Raw genomic sequence first — 7,109 nt, forward strand, 5'->3', positions numbered from 1 at the left:
CAGTGAAAAATGACCCTTTTTTTGGCAAAGTGACTAGCTGTAGATTTTGAACCCTAGCCCTGCCGGCACCTAGGGAAACCTGGCAAACCTATACATTTTTGAAAACTAGACACCCAGGGGAATCCAGGATGGGGTGACTTGACTGCCTCCCACCATGGTCTGTTACCCAGAATCCCTTGCAAACGTAAAGAATTGACAAAAAAAACACATTTTCCCCACATTTCTGTGATGGAAAGTTCTGGAATCTGCGTGGATCCACAAATTTCCACCCACCCCGCGTTCTCCAAAGTCCTACGAGAAAAATGGTACCTCACTTGTGCGGGTCGGCCTAGTGCCCGCGACAGGAAACGGCGCAAAACGCAACGTGGTTTTGCAGTGAAAAATGACCCTTTTTTTGGCAAAGTGACTAGCTGTAGATTTTGAACCCTAGCCCTGCCGGCACCTAGGGAAACCTAGCAAACCTATACATTTTTGAAAACTAGACACCCAGGGGAATCCAGGATGGGGTGACTTGACTGCCTCCCACCATGGTCTGTTACCCAGAATCCCTTGCAAACGTAAAAAATTGACAAAAAAACCACATTTTCCCCACATTTCTGTGATGGAAAGTTCTGGAATCTGCGTGGATCCACAAATTTCCACCCACCCCGCGTTCCCCAAAGTCCTACGAGAAAAATGGTACCTCACTTGTGCGGGTCGGCCTAGTGCCCGCGACAGGAAACGGCGCAAAACGCAACGTGGTTTTGCAGCGAAAAATGACCCTTTTTTTGGCAAAGTGACTAGCTGTAGATTTTGAACCCTAGCCCTGCCGGCACCTAGGGAAACCTAGCAAACCTATACATTTCTGAAAACTAGACACCCAGGGGAATCCAGGATGGGGTGACTTGACTGCCTCCCACCATGGTCTGTTACCCAGAATCCCTTGCAAACGTAAAAAATTGACAAAAAAAACACATTTTCCCCACATTTCTGTGATGGAAAGTTCTGGAATCTGCGTGGATCCACAAATTTCCACCCACCCCGCGTTCCCCAAAGTCCTACGAGAAAAATGGTACCTCACTTGTGCGGGTCGGCCTAGTGCCCGCGACAGAAAACGGCGCAAAACGCAACGTGGTTTTGCAGCAAAAAATGACCCTTTTTTTGGCAAAGTGACTAGCTGTAGATTTTGAACCCTAGCCCTGCCGGCACCTAGGGAAACCTAGCAAACCTATACATTTTTGAAAACTAGACACTCAGGGGAATCCAGGATGGGGTGACTTGACTGCCTCCCACCATGGTCTGTTACCCAGAATCCCTTGCAAACGTAAAAAATTGACAAAAAAAACACATTTTCCCCACATTTCTGTGATGGAAAGTTCTGGAATCTGCGTGGATCCACAAATTTCCACCCACCCCGTGTTCCCCAAAGTCCTACAAGAAAAATGGTACCTCACTTGTGCGGGTCGGCCTAGTGCCCGCGACAGGAAACGGCGCAAAACGCAACGTGGTTTTGCAGCGAAAAATGACCCTTTTTTTGGCAAAGTGACTAGCTGTAGATTTTGAACCCTAGCCCTGCCGGCACCTAGGGAAACCTAGCAAACCTATACATTTCTGAAAACTAGACACCCAGGGGAATCCAGGATGGGGTGACTTGACTGCCTCCCACCATGGTCTGTTACCCAGAATCCCTTGCAAACGTAAAAAATTGACAAAAAAAACACATTTTCCCCACATTTCTGTGATGGAAAGTTCTGGAATCTGCGTGGATCCACAAATTTCCACCCACCCCTCGTTCCCCAAAGTCCTACGAGAAAAATGGTACTTCACTTGTGCGGGTCGGCCTAGTGCCCGCGACAGGAAACGGTGCAAAACGCAACGTGGTTTTGCAGCGAAAAAGGACCCTTTTTTTGGCAAAGTGACTAGCTGTAGATTTTGAACCCTAGCCCTGCCGGCACCTAGGGAAACCTAGCAAACCTATACATTTTTGAAAACTAGACACCCAGGGGAATCCAGGATGGGGTGACTTGACTGCCTCCCACCATGGTCTGTTACCCAGACTCCCTTGCAAACGTAAAAAATTGACAAAAAAAATACATTTTCCCCACATTTCTGTGATGGAAAGTTCTGGAATCTGCGTGGATCCACAAATTTCCACCCACCCCGCGTTCCCCAAAGTCCTACGAGAAAAATGGTACCTCACTTGTGCGGGTCGGCCTAGTGCCCGCGACAGGAAACGGCGCAAAACGCAACGTGGTTTTGCAGCGAAAAATGACCCTTTTTTTGGCAAAGTGACTAGCTGTAGATTTTGAACCCTAGCCCTGCCGGCACCTAGGGAAACCTAGCAAACCTATACATTTTTGAAAACTAGACACCCAGGGGAATCCAGGATGAGGTGACTTGACTGCCTCCCACCATGGTCTGTTACCCAGAATCCCTTGCAAACGTAAAAAATTGACAAAAAAAACACATTTTCCCCACATTTCTGTGATGGAAAGTTCTGGAATCTGCGTGGATCCACAAATTTCCACCCACCCCGCGTTCCCCAAAGTCCTACGAGAAAAATGGTACCTCACTTGTGTGGGTCGGCCTAGTGCCCGCGACAGGAAACGGCGCAAAACGCAACGTGGTTTTGCAGTGAAAAATGACCCTTTTTTTGGCAAAGTGACTAGCTGTAGATTTTGAACCCTAGCCCTGCCGGCACCTAGGGAAACCTAGCAAACCTATACATTTTTGAAAACTAGACACCCAGGGGAATCCAGGATGGGGTGACTTGACTGCCTCCCACCATGGTCTGTTACCCAGAATCCCTTGCAAACATAAAAAATTGACAAAAAAAACACATTTTCCCCACATTTCTGTGATGGAAAGTTCTGGAATCTGCGTGGATCCACAAATTTCCACCCACCCCGCGTTCCCCAAAGTCCTACGAGAAAAATGGTACCTCACTTGTGCGGGTCGGCCTTGTGCCCGCGACAGGAAACGGCGCAAAACGCAACGTGGTTTTGCAGTGAAAAATGACCCTTTTTTTGGCAAAGTGACTAGCTGTAGATTTTGAACCCTAGCCCTGCCGGCACCTAGGGAAACCTAGCAAACCTATACATTTTTGAAAACTAGACACCCAGGGGAATCCAGGATGGGGTGACTTGACTGCCTCCCACCATGGTCTGTTACCCAGAATCCCTTGCAAACGTAAAAAATTGACAAAAAAAACACATTTTCCCCACATTTCTGTGATGGAAAGTTCTGGAATCTGCGTGGATCCACAAATTTCCACCCACCCCGCGTTCCCCAAAGTCCTACGAGAAAAATGGTACCTCACTTGTGCGGGTCGGCCTAGTGCCCGCGACAGGAAACGGTGCAAAACGCAACGTGGTTTTGCAGTGAAAAATGACCCTTTTTTTGGCAAAGTGACTAGCTGTAGATTTTGAACCCTAGCCCTGCCGGCACCTAGGGAACCCTAGCAAACCTATACATTTTTGAAAACTAGACACCCAGGGGAATCCAGGATGGGGTGACTTGACTGCCTCCCACCATGGTCTGTTACCCAGAATCCCTTGCAAACGTAAAAAATTTACAAAAAAAACACATTTTCCCCACATTTCTGTGATGGAAAGTTCTGGAATCTGCGTGGATCCACAAATTTCAACCCACCCCGCGTTCCCTAAAGTCCTACGAGAAAAATGGTACCTCACTTGTGCGGGTCGGCCTAGTGCCCGCGACAGGAAACGGCGCAAAACGCAACGTGGTTTTGCAGTGAAAAATGACCCTTTTTTTGGCAAAGTGACTAGCTGTAGATTTTGAACCCTAGCCCTGCCGGCACCTAGGGAACCCTAGCAAACCTATACATTTTTGAAAACTAGACACCCAGGGGAATCCAGGATGGGGTGACTTGACTGCCTCCCACCATGGTCTGTTACCCAGAATCCCTTGCAAACGTAAAAAATTGACAAAAAAAACACATTTTCCCCACATTTCTGTGATGGAAAGTTCTGGAATCTGCGTGGATCCACAAATTTCCACCCACCCCGCGTTCCCCAAAGTCCTTCGAGAAAAATGGTACCTCACTTGTGCGGGTCGGCCTAGTGCCCGCGACAGGAAACGGCGCAAAACGCAACGTGGTTTTGCAGTGAAAAATTACCCTTTTTTTGGCAAAGTGACTAGCTGTAGATTTTGAACCCTAGCCCTGCCGGCACCTAGGGAAACCTAGCAAACCTATACATTTTTGAAAACTAGACACCCAGGGGAATCCAGGATGGGGTGACTTGACTGCCTCCCACCATGGTCTGTTACCCAGAATCCCTTGCAAACGTAAAAAATTGACAAAAACTACACATTTTCCCCACATTTCTGTGATGGAAAGTTCTGGAATCTGCGTGGATCCACAAATTTCCACCCACCCCGTGTTCCCCAAAGTCCTACGAGAAAAATGGTACCTCACTTGTGCGGGTCGGCCTAGTGCCCGCGACAGGAAACGGCGCAAAACGCAACGTGGTTTTGCAGCGAAAAATGACCCTTTTTTTGGCAAAGTGACTAGCTGTAGATTTTGAACCCTAGCCCTGCCGGCACCTAGGGAAACCTAGCAAACCTATACATTTTTGGAAACTAGACACCCAGGGGAATCCAGGATGGGGTGACTTGACTGCCTCCCACCATGGTCTGTTACCCAGAATCCCTTGCAAACGTAAAAAATTGACAAAAAAAACACATTTTCTCCACATTTCTGTGATGGAAAGTTCTGGAATCTGCGTGGATCCACAAATTTCCACCCACCCCGCTTTCCCCAAAGTCCTACGAGAAAAATGGTACCTCACTTGTGCGGGTCGGCCTAGTGCCCGCGACAGGAAACGGTGCAAAACGCAACGTGGTTTTGCAGTGAAAAATGACCCTTTTTTTGGCAAAGTGACTAGCTGTAGATTATGAACCCTAGCCCTGCCGGCACCTAGGGAAACCTAGCAAACCTATACATTTTTGGAAACTAGACACCCAGGGGAATCCAGGATGGGGTGACTTGACTGCCTCCCACCATGGTCTGTTACCCAGAATCCCTTGCAAACGTAAAAAATTGACAAAAAAAACACATTTTCTCCACATTTCTGTGATGGAAAGTTCTGGAATCTGCGTGGATCCACAAATTTCCACCCACTCCGCTTTCCCCAAAGTCCTACGAGAAAAATGGTACCTCACTTGTGCGGGTCGGCCTAGTGCCCGCGACAGGAAACGGTGCAAAACGCAACGTGGTTTTGCAGTGAAAAATGACCCTTTTTTTGGCAAAGTGACTAGCTGTAGATTTTGAACCCTAGCCCTGCCGGCACCTAGGGAAACCTGGCAAACCTATACATTTTTGAAAACTAGACACCCAGGGGAATCCAGGATGGGGTGACTTGACTGCCTCCCACCATGGTCTGTTACCCAGAATCCCTTGCAAACGTAAAGAATTGACAAAAAAAACACATTTTCCCCACATTTCTGTGATGGAAAGTTCTGGAATCTGCGTGGATCCACAAATTTCCACCCACCCCGCGTTCTCCAAAGTCCTACGAGAAAAATGGTACCTCACTTGTGCGGGTCGGCCTAGTGCCCGCGACAGGAAACGGCGCAAAACGCAACGTGGTTTTGCAGTGAAAAATGACCCTTTTTTTGGCAAAGTGACTAGCTGTAGATTTTGAACCCTAGCCCTGCCGGCACCTAGGGAAACCTAGCAAACCTATACATTTTTGAAAACTAGACACCCAGGGGAATCCAGGATGGGGTGACTTGACTGCCTCCCACCATGGTCTGTTACCCAGAATCCCTTGCAAACGTAAAAAATTGACAAAAAAACCACATTTTCCCCACATTTCTGTGATGGAAAGTTCTGGAATCTGCGTGGATCCACAAATTTCCACCCACCCCGCGTTCCCCAAAGTCCTACGAGAAAAATGGTACCTCACTTGTGCGGGTCGGCCTAGTGCCCGCGACAGGAAACGGCGCAAAACGCAACGTGGTTTTGCAGCGAAAAATGACCCTTTTTTTGGCAAAGTGACTAGCTGTAGATTTTGAACCCTAGCCCTGCCGGCACCTAGGGAAACCTAGCAAACCTATACATTTCTGAAAACTAGACACCCAGGGGAATCCAGGATGGGGTGACTTGACTGCCTCCCACCATGGTCTGTTACCCAGAATCCCTTGCAAACGTAAAAAATTGACAAAAAAAACACATTTTCCCCACATTTCTGTGATGTAAAGTTCTGGAATCTGCGTGGATCCACAAATTTCCACCCACCCCGCGTTCCCCAAAGTCCTACGAGAAAAATGGTACCTCACTTGTGCGGGTCGGCCTAGTGCCCGCGACAGAAAACGGCGCAAAACGCAACGTGGTTTTGCAGCAAAAAATGACCCTTTTTTTGGCAAAGTGACTAGCTGTAGATTTTGAACCCTAGCCCTGCCGGCACCTAGGGAAACCTAGCAAACCTATACATTTTTGAAAACTAGACACCCAGGGGAATCCAGGATGGGGTGACTTGACTGCCTCCCACCATGGTCTGTTACCCAGAATCCCTTGCAAATGTAAAAAATTGACAAAAAAAACACATTTTCCCCACATTTCTGTGATGGAAAGTTCTGGAATCTGCGTGGATCCACAAATTTCCACCCACCCCGTGTTCCCCAAAGTCCTACAAGAAAAATGGTACCTCACTTGTGCGGGTCGGCCTAGTGCCCGCGACAGGAAACGGCGCAAAACGCAACGTGGTTTTGCAGCGAAAAATGACCCTTTTTTTGGCAAAGTGACTAGCTGTAGATTTTGAACCCTAGCCCTGCCGGCACCTAGGGAAACCTAGCAAACCTATACATTTCTGAAAACTAGACACCCAGGGGAATCCAGGATGGGGTGACTTGACTGCCTCCCACCATGGTCTGTTACCCAGAATCCCTTGCAAACGTAAAAAATTGACAAAAAAAACACATTTTCCCCACATTTCTGTGATGGAAAGTTCTGGAATCTGCGTGGATCCACAAATTTCCACCCACCCCTCGTTCCCCAAAGTCCTACGAGAAAAATGGTACTTCACTTGTGCGGGTCGGCCTAGTGCCCGCGACAGGAAACGGTGCAAAACGCAACGTGGTTTTGCAGCGAAAAAGGACCCTTTTTT

This window comes from Triturus cristatus, chromosome 1_1 (assembly GCF_964204655.1).
Source record: "Triturus cristatus chromosome 1_1, aTriCri1.1, whole genome shotgun sequence".
Lineage (NCBI taxonomy): Eukaryota > Metazoa > Chordata > Amphibia > Caudata > Salamandridae > Triturus > Triturus cristatus.